The following is a 14160-nucleotide window of genomic DNA, read 5'->3' as shown; positions in this document are numbered from 1 at the left end:
GTAATAATTTAATAATAAGTAATGTTAATTTAGTCTCTTAAGCAGTGGCAGGCGTATTATTCACAAGACAATGGCCCTCTCAAGCGTATATTATCTGTTAAATTAACCACAATAAATATGCAGATTTGTAAAGAAAAGCTCAATTGTTACTTACAAACGCCCCAAAATTCACCCCGTACCCCGCCCCACCCAACCTGGCCTGTTATTGTGAATACATATTTTGAAACATTCAAGCTCCCTTTTGAAACTCATGAATTGGAAATTCAATACTTGTGTTCTAACATGTACAGCTGCAGGACATATTGCTGCATCACCCATCCACTTTAATGCCAGCTTTACACTTTCAGTCACTTTTTTTGCATTTCTGACTTTGGAAAGTCTACTAATCTAATGGAAGTGGGTAGCACTATCAGTGCATTTACCCATGGCGATAGTGAGAATACTGAGATCCATTTTGTTTAAAACATTTTAAAGGAATCCACTACAAGTGTTTTCTTATAAAAGGTTGATACAAAGTGCTAATGGGAGTTTGATCGATATCGAATAGCTTTTCCATTGTTAAATGTATATTGTAATGTTATCTGACAAGGTTAGAGAGGTAAACATTGGAATCCATTAGTACACTCCTCAGTTTAGCACTCTACTTTGACCAGGGCCCATAGGGGGCCCATAGGGCTCTGGTCAAATGTAGTGCACTGCCTAGGGAATGGGGTGTAATTTGGGATGCAGAAATAGCTTTTCGAACATAGTCGATTGGTATTTCTATTGCTCTATTCTGTATTTTACCACCAATCCCCATTCAGTCAAACCCAACAGTTATTCATTATAAGCCAACCCATAGACACCATACGGATGGAGATACTTGTATTATTTCATCTGTCTAAATGAAAATAAATACAATGATGCTGCTTCCTTCTATAAGACAGTTTTTTGGCATATCTAATCATCCGGTTGTGATATGATAATGAAACTGGTTGATTGTGAAAAGAACAATGGAACACATTAGCATTCTTCTGCATTCCAAGTGTTCTAGTCTCCTGCTGTTGTTGAAATTAGGACAGCTGAAGGCTGAAATGCTGTCTCATCCACAACTAAGAGAAGGTATGCTGTGTGTTTCTCTGTGGAAACAGGCCTAGTGTGTGTGTGTGTGTGTGTGGGTGGGTGTAGGTGTGTGTGGGTGTAAGTGTAGGTGTGTGCAGGGGTTATATTGGGCCAGTCCCCCCCCCGGTTCTGAGACCCGGTACCTATGATCCAAATGAGAGCCAGGCGGAGCTGAGACCCGCTACCTTTCATTAGCCTATATTAATTATCTAATGAAAAAGTTGTTGTCCACCCTTTAATTTTCCACAGCTAACAACATGACTAGTCTAAGCAACAGCAAAATCAGACAACCCCATAGTAGAATAGTTGACCTATTCAATTGTTCAGCCTGTCACATTCTATACGAGAAAATTATATTCCTCTCACCATTGTTCACGCCTATAGTTCCCGCTCGGCACTCGCCCTCAGACTAGTGATAGCTAGTTATAGTGATGCACAGGCTAGGCCTATTTTAAACATTGCCATCTAGTGACAGCATTTAGGCGCCAGATTCAGCTTGAAAACACAATTTTGATTTTTTAAAAATTAAAACTAAACATCATTTATGATGGTTTAATTTTATTTTAGGTAGTTTTGCAGTCAAAAATAATATTTTCACTATAGTAAATTTAGTAACTAATTTGACTTACATTCACTAAATTGTTTTTCAATATTAACCTTAGTGTGTGCTTCACTGTCTGTTCTCTTGGAGCAGGCACCAGGCCGGTGGGGGCCGTTGGACTATATCACCTCTTTGTTCCTGTGCTGTCACCTGGATCAGGGGGCATGGAGTACGGCCTGGTGAGAGGAGAGGACAAGGGAGAGAGGAGAGAGAAGGGACTGGAGGGATGGTAGGCAGTTTCTGCCTGGACTGGTGTGTCTGTTCTTTATTTGCATCAGGGAGCATGGAGAGTGGATACAGGATAGAGGAAAGAGAACGGGGGGGGGGGCTGGAGTTGGCATTGCCCCCAGTCAGTCTACCTGGTTTGGGGCTGGTCTGGTCTCGGCCTGCCTGGTCTGGTCTCCCTCCGCTGGTCCAAAGACAGAGACAGGCTGAGAGCAGAGCATAGCAGAGCAGGCCAGCCAGCTTTCCCTTCACACACCTCTCCTCTCTCTCATCTCCCCAGGCTCACTGCTCACAACACACACCAGATTCCCCTCCACCTTCCTCTATCTCAGTTTTACCTCTCTCATCTCCCTTACTCTCGCCCCCCTCTCTCTCTCCCTCACCCTCCACGCTTACTCTCGCCCCTCTCTCTCTCCCTCACCCTCCACGCTTACTTTCGCCCCCTCTCTCTCTCCCTCACCCTCCCCGCTTACTCTCGCCCCTCTCTCTCTCTCTCCCTCACCCTCCTTGGCAATCTCTCATCTCTCCCTCTCGTTTGCTTAGCCAATCTCTCACCATATCTGCAAATCTTTTCTCACCCCTCCTACTCACCCCTCTTAAATCTGTCTGTTTCTCTTTCTCTGTAATTCGTTCTATCTGACCACCTCCTTTTTGTCTGTGTTGGAGCCCATGTTTCCTTTGCCCTACAGTGCCTTCGGAAAGTATTCAGACCCATTGACTTTTCCCACATTTTGTTACGTTACAGCCTTATTCTAAAATGGATTAAAACATTAAATAAAATGGATTAAAACATTAAATCCTCAGCAATCTTCACACAATACCCCATAATGACAAAGCAAAAACAGGCTTTTGGAAAAAACTGAAATACCCTTTGCTATGAGACTTGAAATTGAGCTCAGGTGCATCCTGTTTCCATTGATCATCCTTGATATATTTCTACAACTTGATTGGAGTCCACCTGTGGTCAATTCAATTGATTGGACATGATTTGGAAAGACACACACCTGTCTATGTAAGGTCACACAGTTGACAGTGCATGTCAGAGCAAAAACCAAGCCATGAGGTAGGAGGAATTGTCCGTAGAGCTCAGAGACAGGATTGTGTCGAGGCACAGATGTGGGGAAGGGTACCAAAACATTTTTACAGCATTGAAGGTCCCCAAGAACACAGTGGCCTCCATCATCAGGGAGGTGATCAAGAACCTGAGGGTCTAGAGTTCCTCTGTGGAGATGGGAGAAACTACCAGAAGGACAACCATCTCTGCAGCACTACACCAATCAGGCCTTTATGGTAGATTGGCCAGACGGAAGCCACTCCTCAGTAAAATGCACATGACAGCCCACTTGGAGTTCACCAAAAGGCATCTTAAGACTCTCAGACCATGAGAAACAAATTTGGTCTGATGAAACCAAGATTTAACTCTTTGGCTTGAATGCTAAGCGTCACGTCTGGAGGAAACCTGGCACCATCCCCAAGGGTGGTGCCAGACTACAAAGGGAAGCACAGGGAAGCGCACACACACAGCCGATAGCTGCCCAGTGACACGAGCCTACCAGACGAGCTAAACTACTTCTATGCTCGCTTCGAGGCAAATAACACTGAAACATGCATGAGAGCACCAGCTGTTTGGGAAGACTGTGTGATCACGCTCTCCGCAGCCGATGTGAGTAAGACCTTTAAACATGTCAACGTTCACAAGGCCGCAGGGCCAGATGGATTACCAGGGCGTGTACTGCGAAAATGCGCTGACCCACTGACCAGTGTCTTCACTGACATATTTTCAATCTCTCCCTGTCCGAGTCTGTAATACCAACATGTTTTAAGCACCATAGTCACTGTGCCCAAGAACACTAAGGTAACCTGCCTAACCTGGTCATGGCTCACATCAACACCATCATCCCAGAAACTCTAGACCCACTCCAATTTCCATACCGCCCCAACAGATCCACAATCTCCATTGCACACAATCTCCACTGCACACCACACTGCCCTTTCCCACCTGGACAAAAGGTACTCTGTACCCTGTACTCCCTGTTTACTCATGACTGCATGGCTAGGCATGACTCCAATACCATCATTCAATTTGCCGATGACACAACAGTGGTAGGCCTGATCTCTGACAACGATGAGACAGCCTATAGGGAGGAGGTCTGTGTGGTGCCAGGACAACAAACTCTCCCTCAATTTGATCAAGACAAAGGAGATAATTGTGGACTACAGGAAAAAGAGGACCGATCACGCCCCCATTCTCATCAATGGGGCTGCAGTGGAGCAGGTTGAGAGCTCCTTGGTGTCCACTTCACCAACAAACTAACATGGTCCAAACACACCAAGACAGTCGTGAAGAGGGCATGATAAAACCTATTCCCCCCCAGGAGACTGAAAAGATTTGGCATGGGTCCTCAGATCCTCAAAAGGTTCTACAGCTGCTCCATCGAGAACATCCTGACTGGTTGCATCACTGCCTAGTATGGCAACTGCTCGGCCTCCGCCCAGTACATCAGGACCTCTATACCAGGAGGTGTCAGAGGAAGGCCCTAAAAATGGTCAAAGACTCCAGCCACCCTAGTCATAGACTGTTCTCGCTGCTACCACACTGTAAGCGCTACCAGAGCGCCAAGTCTAGGTCCAAGAGGCTTCTAAACAGCTTCTACCCCCAAGCCATAAGTCTCCTGAACATCTAGTCAAATGGCTACCCAGACTATTTGCAGTGCCTCTCCCTCACCCCCTCTTTACACCACTGCTACTCTCTGTTGTAATTTATGCATAGTCACTTTAATAACTCTACATACTACATCAACTAACCGGTGCCCCCGCACACTGACTCTGTATCGGTACCTCCCTGTATATAGTGTTGTTATTGTTATTTCACTGCTGCTCTTTAATTACTTGTTACTTTTATCTCTTATTCTTATCTGTATTTTTTAGGGGCTCGTAAGTAAGCATTTCACTGTAAGGTCTACGTCTGTGTATTCGGCGCATGTGACTAATACAATTGGATTTGATTTGATTTTAAAGGTGAAGCATGGTGGTGGCAGCATCATGCTGTGGTGATGTTTTTCAGCGGCAGGGACGGGGGGACTAGTCAGGATCGGAACAGAGCAAAGTTCAGAGAGATCCTTGATGAAAACCTGCTCAAGAGCACTCAGGACCTCAGACTTGGGCGAAGGTTCACCTTTCAATAGGACAAAGACCCTAAGCACCCAGGCAAGACAACGCAGGAGTGGCTTCGGTCTCTGAATGTCTTTGAGTGGCCCAGCAAGAGCCTGGACTTGAACCAGATTGAACATCTCTGGAGAGACCTGAAAATAGCTGTGCAGAGACGCTCCCCATCCAACCTGACAGAGCTTGAGAGGATCTGCGGAGAAGAATGGGAGAAACTCCCGAAATACAGGTGTGCCAAGCTTGTAGCATCATAACCAAGAAGACTCGATGCTGTAATCGCTGCCAAAGGTGCTTCAACAAAGTACTGAGTAAAGGGTCTGAATACCTATGTAAATGTGATATTTCAGTTTTTTCTTTGTAATAAAGGTGCAAACATTTATAAAAACCTGTTTTTGCTTTGTCGTTATGGGGTATTGTGTGTATATTTACAAGGGAAAATACAATTCAATACATTTTAGAATATGGCTGTAATGTAACAAAATGTGGAAAAAGTCAAGGGGTCTCAATACTTTCCGAAGGCACACTGTAGATATTGTGCATTTGCTGCAATACTGATGGTTAGACTCCTTATTATAATCTTGCTCTTGGCAGTTGTTGACCATCTGCTTTGTTTTAGCATCTGAAGTGTGTGCCTTCTGTACGGTGTGTGTGGTAGAGTACTTTTAATTAGAATAAACAAGGATTTAAAAAGCCCTTTTCAAGGACCAAAAATGATTAGTTATTCTCTGACTCTTTAAAGGTTCACTGGCTGCTGTGCTGATTAGTATCCTTTACCAGTTTGGGGGGTCAGAAAGGTTCCATTTTCAAGTAGATCAAAACTCCATTAGGATTCCAGCTACGCAGTCTGAATAGTCCTGCTCAGTTCCCAAGGTTACACAGGTAATGAATGACCTTTCACTGAATGCATGCCATTTATACAGGAGTTTTAGTGCGTCACCTTGCATACGCACACAATGATTTTGTGTGTGTGTGTGTGTGTGTGTGTGTGTGTGTGTGTGTGCGCGTGTGTGTGTGTGTGCGTGTGTGTGTGTGGGTTCCTTAAAATGTTGGGGGGCGTGGTAAGGAGAGGAGACGGGTGGTGTCAGAGCTAGCCTCTCAGTGTGACTGAGAAAGAAGAGAAGATGAAGAGGAGGAGAGGAGAAGTAATTTCCTTCCCGCTGTAACAACACACTCTTCAACATGGCCTCGTGCTTCATGATAAAGCTCCACCATGCAACCTGGGTCACCTTCAGCTGGTACAGCTCCTGTTGTAGTTTATACAGCCTCCCAGTTTATACAGCCTCCCAGTTTATACAGCCTCCCAGTTTATACAGCCTCCCAGTTTATACAGCCTCCCGGTTTATACAGCCTCCCAGTTTATACAGCCTCCCAGTTTATACAGCCTCCCGGTTTATACAGCCTCCCAGTTTATACAGCCTCCCGATTTATACAGCCTCCCGGTTTATACAGCCTCCCGGTTTATACAGCCTCCCGGTTTATACAGCCTCCCGGTTTATACAGCCTCCCGGTTTATGCAGCCTCCCAGTTTATACAGCCTCCCGGTTTATACAGCCTCCCGGTTTATACAGCCTCCCAGTTTATACAGCCTCCCAGTTTATACAGCCTCCCGATTTATACAGCCTCCCGGTTTATACAGCCTCCCAGTTTATACAGCCTCCCGATTTATACAGCCTCCCGGTTTATACAGCCTCCCGGTTTATACAGCCTCCCGGTTTATACAGCCTCCCAGTTTATACAGCCTCCCAGTTTATACAGCCTCCCGGTTTATACAGCCTCCCGGTTTATGCAGCCTCCCGGTTTATACAGCCTCCCAGTTTATACAGCCTCCCGATTTATACAGCCTCCCGGTTTATACAGCCTCCCGGTTTATACAGCCTCCCGGTTTATGCAGCCTCCCAGTTTATACAGCCTCCCGGTTTATACAGCCTCCCGGTTTATACAGCCTCCCAGTTTATACAGCCTCCCAGTTTATACAGCCTCCCGATTTATACAGCCTCCCGGTTTATACAGCCTCCCGGTTCATACAGCCTCCCAGTTTATACAGCCTCCCGGTTTATACAGCCTCCCGGTTTATACAGCCTCCCGGTTTATACAGCCTCCCGGTTTATACAGCCTCCCGGTTTATACAGCCTCCCAGTTTATACAGCCTCCCGGTTTATACAGCCTCCCGGTTTATGCAGCCTCCCGGTTTATACAGCCTCCCGGTTTATACAGCCTCCCGGTTTATACAGCCTCCCGGTTTATACAGCCTCCCGGTTTATACAGCCTCCCGGTTTATTCAGCCTCCCGGTTTATACCCCGGTTTATACAGCCTCCCGGTTTATACAGCCTCCCAGTTTATACAGCCTCCCAGTTTATACAGCCTCCCAGTTTATACAGCCTCCCAGTTTATACAGCCTCCCAGTTTATACAGCCTCCCAGTTTAAACAGCCCCCCAGTTTATACAGCCTCCCAGTTTATACAGCCAAGCCAATTAGCCAGCCACTCTAATGTGAATGAAGAGATGTAATGTGTGAGTGCTAAAGGGCTTCTACTGAGGGGGGTGTGTGTGTGTGTGTGTGTGTGTGTGTGTGTGTGTGTGTGAGAGGTGTTCGTGTCAGTATCCTCTCTAGTATATACGGTTGTAGACCAGTGTTTGTCTCTGATGATGGTTAATCAACAGGCTGGGTGATGCTCGCTAGGTAGAATCGATCGCACACAGCCCAGTAAAGGAACATTGGACTCTTGTGGAAAGTTACTCTGTAGACCTTCTGTATTGTACACACACACACACACACACACACACACACACACACACACACACACACACACACACACACACACACACACACACACACACACACACACACACACACACACACACACACACACACACACACACACACACACACACACACACACACACACACACACACACACACACACACAGCTGCGCTCACTAGACCAGGGCTGATCTTCTTATGGTAGCATGTAGAACAGGGGCCTCACACAGCACAGCAGGCTCTTTCCCCTCTGCACTGTGTGCTACGGCAGAAGTGTGTGTGTGTTCCCTCTCTCCCATGGTCTTCATGGTACTGCAGAAATCACTTGGAACACTTTTATATCCCCTGTGTCTCTTCAGCTGTGGTCTCTCTCAAGATCTGAGGACAAAGATACTGTACTGTACAAGACAAAATATCAACTAGAATATCCACATTTTCTGTGCGTTGTTTACTTCTATGGGAACCATTATTTTAGTAGCCTGGTCTCAGATCTTTTTGCCAGCTCCTGTGGTCATTGTCACCCCAGGCAGGCTAATCTTTGACCGTTTTTCCTACAGTTGTATAATGCTCTCATTCAATCTGACTAAAAATGTCGATAGTGTAGCTTCCAGGGTCATTCTCATCTCATGCCATTACCATATGAATGTCAGCCATATTGCCACATACTGGCTGCCCATAATGTTGGCAAGTGACCCAGTCCCTGTGGTGGAGGTCCTACTGAGAATCTTATAAAGGGCTGGCACTTTGGAAAGCCAATAATGTTGTTCTGTTAGTTAACCAAGACAGGTTGGCAGTGATAGTTCTCATTCTAAAAATCTATGTTTATATGAGCTACTAGTAATATCATATCATCCAATTGAGAGGGTTGCCAGAGTACAGATAGCAAATTTGCTTTCATCTAAACGTTACATTAAAACTTAACAAACACAGAAACTGGTTGGCAAATTTGCCTTCTGGTTTGAAGGACTCCAGTCCTTCCAGTCCTTGTCGGAGTTCTTGTTAACCAGTCTATTTGAGTAAAAGAGAGAAAAACGATACAGAACAATACAGGCCCTTAACCTCAGTGGTTAGTCTGCTGGCTGTGGGGTGTAAACCTTTTCTATTCAAAAGGAACTGCGTGTTGTTCATGTTTTACTGCCTGCACCCTCTCTCCTTCTCTCTCTCCCCCCCACTCTCTCTCTCCTTCTCTCTCTATAGCCCCCCTCTGTCTCTCTCCTCCTCCCAGAGTCTGTGCTCTCCATCTCTCTCTCCCCCCCACTCTCTCTCTCTTTATCTCTCTCTCCCCCCCCTGTCTCTCTCCTCCTCCTAGAGTCTGTGCTCTCCATCTCTCTCTCCCTCTTGTCTGCGACATGTTAACACTCCATCTCTGACAGTGAACCTCATAGCACCATGGGAACCAATCAGACCTATTCTACCGCTGTGTGTGTGTGTGTGTGTGTGTGTTTGCGCTCGCCTGCATCTCTGTGTGTGTGTACGCCTGCGTGCATGCTATTGCACGCACCTTTGCATGTGTTTCTGTGTATGTGGAGGCAGGGACAGAAGACTTGTTCAGATTTAAATAGCCCTTAGAGAGGTCGATGCCATCCCGACGGGCCTCTTTCTGAAATTCATGTCAATTCCCTTAACAACTCTACCTCATTGTCTTGCCCATTGTTCCTGCGCCGAACCACAGCCCTAAGTCATCAATTATATGTAACTGTGTGTAATTCTAAAGCTGACATTTCTGCCAACGTACAGACAATTACTGTTCACCAGATAACCTTCTCAAACTAAGGTAATTATTGTCATTGGAGGGATTGTTGTTGACAGTGGATTCATCAATCGTAGAAATTAGACATCACCATAGTCATTGAACGGGGAGAGTTTAACTAAAGTTAACAAGGGTTAGCTTTATAAGACAAAAAAGGGTATGATTACACCTTGAGATACACAGTAATGTATGTTTTATCGCTTTAATGTGGTGTTAATTCAGTAATACTTGATGTAATATAAATGGCAAACATCTAACTAACAACACAAGTGCTCTATGAGGAAAGCTATCTAAAACGATTACATTATGTGGTTATTTTACTACGCTGTTTGTTTGTACAATGTAAATAAACACTGCAACAACCATAAGAAGCAACAATTCATCTAAAAAGAGAGGTAAGAATCCCTAAATCACTTGTTGTTTCTGTCTTCGATTGACAACACTGAAGCATTTCAACAAGTGCCCCCCCCCCCCCCCCCCCCCGCTACAATCCCCTTGAGAGAACCAAGCCCCGTATTCTCTACTCTGAATAGAGAGAACCCCATAGGAAACCTCTCCTCTATCCAACGCAGGCATGCACGCGCGCGCACCCCCCCACACACACCCCACACACACACCCCACACACATCATTCCTGTTAAAACGACTCCAGCCTGCCCGATCGCATGCCTGAACTTTGTTCGGTTAAAAGTTGCCATTGAAATATGCACCAGTTGCCATTGAAATATTGTCCTTCCATTGCTTCTGTGACAAAGCCCAGGGAGGGTGCCCACGGCAACACAGTGTGAGTCTCAGGGAGCCAATGGGCCTTCAGGGTCCTCCCAGAGTCTGTGCTCAACAGAGTCAGTGTGCAGACATAATGCCTATTAGACCTGCTCAATCACCAGGCATATACTCAATGAAGTATGGCCTTTCAATTCATTTCATAGCACAACCCAAACCTCACAACTATCAATCATCTTTCTGAAAGTTGTCAGGAGACTCTGGACACAGGAATAAATGAATAATGCTTTTATTTATAAAATATTCTACGCTAATGGGATGCCATGCAGAGAAGTGAGATTCTGGGAAAATATATACAGGGAAATGTATGGTGTGTTATATGCTGTGTTAGGAACTTGTAATAAAACTGTTACATTTCAATACAAAGCATTGGTTTCAGATATCTTGATAATCAGTGACGCGATGGAAACCTACAGGCAGTCCTAGTGCAGTATGAAGCTATTTGAAATGTGAAGTAAAATGTGGAAGAGATCGTATGGTATAGATAATAAAATATGATATAGATATGGTATAAATCATAGTGGTATACTGTATATAGCTCTACATTCCAGTGCATTGCTTTTGTATCTCTTCTTGATGACCAGGGAAGCAGTGAAAACCTGTAGGCAATCCTACCGCAGCATCAGGGTACTATTATCAAACAATATAATTAAGCAACAAGGCTCCAGGTGGTGTGGTATATGGCCAATATACCAAGGCTAAGGGCTGTTCTTATGCACGACGCAACGCGGAGTGCCTGGACACAGCCCTTAGCTGTGGTATATTGGCCATATACCACAAACCTCCGAGGTGCCTTATTGCTATTATAAACTGGTTACCAACGTAATTAGAGCAGTAAAAATAAATGTTTTGTCATACCCGTGATATACGGTCTGATATACCATGGCTGTCAGCCAATCAGCATTCAGGGCTCGAACCACCCAGTTTATAATGGGGTACAGATACATTCCAGTGCGGTGAAGCAGGGAAAAACGGAAGGCTAATGGTTATATGGGAATATGGTAGAACTGATATGCTGTTAGCAATGACATGCAACAGTGATCGGGTAATGAAGCCATTGGCAATGCTCCCTCCATAGAGAAGTGGATTCCTATGGCTATCCACTTTCCACTATCCAGCCAATATAGCCGTCTCCTAACCCAACATAGAAGCTAGGAACAACAATGGAGAGAGAAAGGAACAGAGAGAGAGAGACACACACACACACACACACACACACACACACACACACACACACACACACACACACACACACACACACACACACATAGAGACAGAGAGAGCGATACAGAGAGAGAAAGAGAGTGATCAATTGAGACAGAGAGAGAGAAAGACATAGAGAGAGAGATAGAGAGTAATCACTTGAGAGAGAGAGAGTAATCACTTGAGAGAGTGAGTAATCACTTGAGAGAGAGAGAGTAATCACTTGAGAGAGTGAGTAATCACTTGAGAGAGAGTAATCACTTGAGAGAGTGAGTAATCACTTGAGAGCGAGAGAGTAATCACTTGAGAGAGAGTAATCACTTTAGAGACAGTAATCACTTGAGAGAGAGTAATCACTTGCGAGAGAGAGTAATCACTTGAGAGAGAGAAACACACACAGATAGAGAGTAATCACTTGAGAGAGTGAGTAATCACTTGAGAGAGAGAGTAATCACTTTAGAGAGAGTAATCACTTTGGAGAGAGTAATCACTTTAGAGAGAGAGTAATCACTTGAGAGAGAGAAACACACACAGAGAGTAATCACTTTAGAGAGAGTAATCACTTTAGAGAGAGAGTAATCACTTGAGAGAGAGAAACACACACAGATAGAGAGTAATCCCTTTAGAGAGAGTAATCACTTGAGAGAGAGAAACACACAGATAGAGAGTAATCACTTGAGAGAGATGTTGAGTTGTGAGAGTGGTGGTGAAAAACTAAATTATAGGCGCCATTTGTTCACTTCAGTTCAGAACCCGAAATCATTGTTCCTGGCTGTCGGACAGTGAGCTTTGAGACAGATTATGTTGCATTTTCACTGCTTTTGTGAAGGGAGGAGTGTTATTCTGGGTTGGGGAGGACACAGAATAGTGACTCTTTCAAAGGGAGCGCTCCTTGCCATTGTTGCCTGCTGCAACCATAGCTAACGAACTTCAAAAGGCTTTTTCAAACCTATTCTTATAAATGGCTGCAATAATACCACTGTGAGAGGAGTGGGCAATAATACCACTGTGAGAGGAGTAGGGAATAAACTTCCTGTTGGCTAAATCAAGTAGATTAGATGTCATAGGATGGGCCATCTGTTGAGTTTAGGTGACCACTTCCTCTGTAGGCTGTCTTCAGATTGGATGATTGGATTAGAATGGAAGGAAGTTGTTCATTTTTGCCTCTGGCTATTTTCTTCTATCTTGTTGAAGTACTGTATAGCTATAGCAGGTACTTTTACAGTTAGCTAGAACAACAGGAGGGGATTTGAGGAAGCTGTTTCCTGTTGGTTGGTGACAGAAATATGCACTGACTGACTGTCAGTGCATCCAACATTTATTTAATTTCTTTCTCCCCAAATCGTGATATCCAATTATGATCTTGTCTCATTGCTGCAACTCCCCAACGGGCTCAGGAGAGGCGAAGGTCGAGTCATGCATCCTCCCTAACATGACCTGCCAAACTGCTCTTCTTAATACCCGCCCTCTTAACCAGGAAACCAGTCGCACCAATGTGTCAGAGGAAACACCGTTCAACTGACAACTGAAGTCCAGCTTGCAGGCGCCCAGCCCAACACAAGGAGTCGCTAGAGTGCGATGAGCCAAGTAAACCCCCACGGCCAAACCCTCCCCTAACCCAGACAACGCTGGGCCAATTGAGCGACACCTTATGGGACTCCCGGTCACGGCCGGTTGTGACACAGCCTGGGATCGAACCTGGTTCTGTAGTGACGCCTCAAGACTTAGACAGCTGCACCACTCGGGAGGCATTTGCTTTGCATGATAAATTCATGAATATTGTCTTCTTGTCTTCAAATTATCTGACAGGCATGTGTGATGTTTCATCCCAAAAATATTTTGCCAGAATTTAAAGGATAAAGGAATTGGCTTAAAAAACCCTGCAACTCAGTGTATTCTAGCAGCATTCATTTGATACCAGGAAATGTTTAACCCCTATTGTAGAGAGACAAAGGGTTGTTTTAATCCCACTGTGAGAGTAGGAGGGAGGTAGGGAGGGAGGGAGGAGGGAGGGAGGGAGGAGGGTCAGGGAGGGGGACAGGTTTGAGGAGGAGGAGGAGGCGAGGCGGAGGTGGGTGTGTCTGTGAAACATGCCCCCTCGCTCTCACTGTTACTCTAGCAGTGTTAGTTCCACCAGACATACACAACGCGGTATACACAGCCACTGGGATCTTTGCTCTTTCACACACACACACACACACACACACATCGGACACACACACACACACACACTCTCTGGGAAGAGTTGTTCTTGCAGACCGCAGCAGAGAGACAGGTAATGTGAAATCTAATGTTATTGTTCACATTCTTGGTAAAACAACAGGTGTAGACGAGCAGTGAAAATGTTTACTTACGGGGTCCTTCCCAACAATACAGAGAGAAACAAAATAGAGAAATAATAGAAAAGTAATAACATGTAATAATAAATGTAGTCGTACCGAGTCGATGTGCAGGGGTACGAGATATTTGAGCTAGATATGTAAATATATCTAGAAATAAAGTGCCTAAGCAACAGGATAGATAAACAGTAGCAGCAGTGAGTCAATGTAATCTAACCTCAGCGGGTTCGTG

The 14160-nt window shown here is 45.0% G+C and overlaps 1 protein-coding gene across 27 annotated transcripts in view; it reads left to right on the top strand.

The window, feature by feature from the left end:
- Nucleotides 1-14160, top strand: part of LOC110499999 (neuronal cell adhesion molecule) — a 143279-nt gene that overhangs the window by 31615 nt on the left and 97504 nt on the right. For 3 of the 27 annotated variants that reach the window (XM_090212891.1, XM_090212811.1, XM_090212832.1), the window contains exon 1: nt 13702-13864. The exons of 20 other annotated variants lie outside the window; for them this stretch is intronic. The gene's annotated coding sequence lies outside the window, so the exon portion shown is untranslated. Of the gene's footprint in view, nt 1-13701; nt 13865-14160 lie in introns of those variants that run through there. 4 more of the 27 variants (XM_090212864.1, XM_090212849.1, XM_090212782.1 and 1 more) reach the window with 3 other exon arrangements.

The sequence above is a fragment of the Oncorhynchus mykiss genome, chromosome 2, assembly GCF_057628025.1.
Source record: "Oncorhynchus mykiss isolate SJ-2025 chromosome 2, ASM5762802v1, whole genome shotgun sequence".
Classification (NCBI taxonomy): Eukaryota; Metazoa; Chordata; class Actinopteri; order Salmoniformes; family Salmonidae; genus Oncorhynchus; species Oncorhynchus mykiss.
Note: the sequence above shows the minus strand (reverse complement) of the source record. Positions and strands in the feature narration are given on the sequence as shown.